This window comes from Monopterus albus, unplaced genomic scaffold (genome assembly GCF_001952655.1).
Source record: "Monopterus albus unplaced genomic scaffold, M_albus_1.0 scaffold84.1, whole genome shotgun sequence".
NCBI classification, from domain to species: Eukaryota; Metazoa; Chordata; class Actinopteri; order Synbranchiformes; family Synbranchidae; genus Monopterus; species Monopterus albus.
Genome location: NW_018127964.1, coordinates 1,321,772 through 1,323,247, shown reverse-complemented (window position 1 = coordinate 1,323,247; position 1,476 = coordinate 1,321,772). Strand labels below are relative to the sequence as shown.

Below are 1,476 nucleotides of genomic sequence, written 5' to 3'. Positions count from 1 at the left end.
AGGGAAACTCAAAAGTGCGAGCATTTCTTCAAACATGTTTGTGTGTGGACTAAGTTTATAGTCTCTAAGGATGGTGCTAATCAGATTTTTTCCCTTAAAGGAAGATGACTCATTAGAACTACACTGGTTATGAAACTCCTTAAAGTGATATTTCATATTGGCTGCATTTTCTTTTTAAGTGCACAGGAATGATCCACCAACTAACTGGTTGCTCTGTGTGCCAAATATTATGCAGCACATTTACAACAGCTTCACAAACACATTCATGCCACAATACTCAGTATAAATAATATACTGTTAGTCAGGTCTTAGCACTATTTGTAGTTTTCTGTTAGTGTGTTTGATGCTGACATTATTTTACTGCAGATATTTACTGTGTGTGCTCTATCATTTTTATTTGCTCTAACATCAGTAAAACACTTTCTAAAACTGCTTTGGAAAGTGTCATATAAATATATTGTGTTATTACCAAAATCAAACATTAGCTTAATCATGCTATAAAAATTATTTGTGTGTTTGAGCTCGGTCCCACATATAATTTGAAGCTAATGCTTGAACTTATTTTCTTATTGCTTAATTTATATGTATGTTTTCATCTGAAAAATCTTGATCACTGTGTTTTTAAAAATGTTAACTAATTAAAATGAATTATTACTACTAAAACCAAACATATGCCTCCTATTAAAATATTATAAATATTATGTTTCCCCCGTGTGTGTGTGCGTGTGTGTGTGTGTGAGAGAGAGAGAGAGAGAGAGAGAGACAGTGGGAGTGTAGGCTATGTGTCACAGAGACAAAACAGGAGCATGTTGTCGCCATGGGCGATGATGAATAGTTAGTCAGTGTTAGGCAGATGGCCAAGCGTGCGCGTGCGTGTGTGAGAGAGCTGCTGAAAGTGCATTAGTGTGTGTGCTTATGCGCGCTGCCACACAGGCAGTGACAAACGGTCTTTTTGCTCGGAGGCACTGAGCTGGCCTGTGCCCTGTCACTACTATGGATTGGCTGAAAATATGAAGGCATCCCTAATCCAGTTGACGTGTTACCCGCTCTGCTAGGAGCGAAACCTCGCTGAGCAGAAGTTAACACCAAATTAGAGCCGATTTACAGAGGTTAAATATGCGCACACACCCTGATAACTTTACACTTAATGCAGACTTCATTTGCACTGACTGCACTGCAACAACAGTGTTGTAAATAAGATCATGTATTAAGTCGATATCCTCCGTGAAGACCAAAGGATCTGTTCTGTTAAAGCTGGTACATGGAGGCAGAGAGACTTCCTGAAAGCCTACTGCTGAATGACACATCAGTCGTCCCCTGATGACAGGATGCAGAAGTTGTTAAGATCAGTGTTCCTCTCATTAATCTGCCCACTCAATGCAAAACCTCAGTGTTAATGAGAGGAAAGTGGGTGATAAATAACATAATCTAATAATCTCACCCCCCCCTCCCCCCGTTTCCCTGCAGAGGGGGGGG

At 39.9% G+C, this 1,476-nt stretch overlaps 1 protein-coding gene across 1 annotated transcript in view; it reads right to left on the bottom strand.

Moving 5' to 3' along the window:
* Nucleotides 1–1,476, bottom strand: part of chrnb2 (cholinergic receptor, nicotinic, beta 2) — a 19,474-nt gene that overhangs the window by 17,065 nt on the left and 933 nt on the right.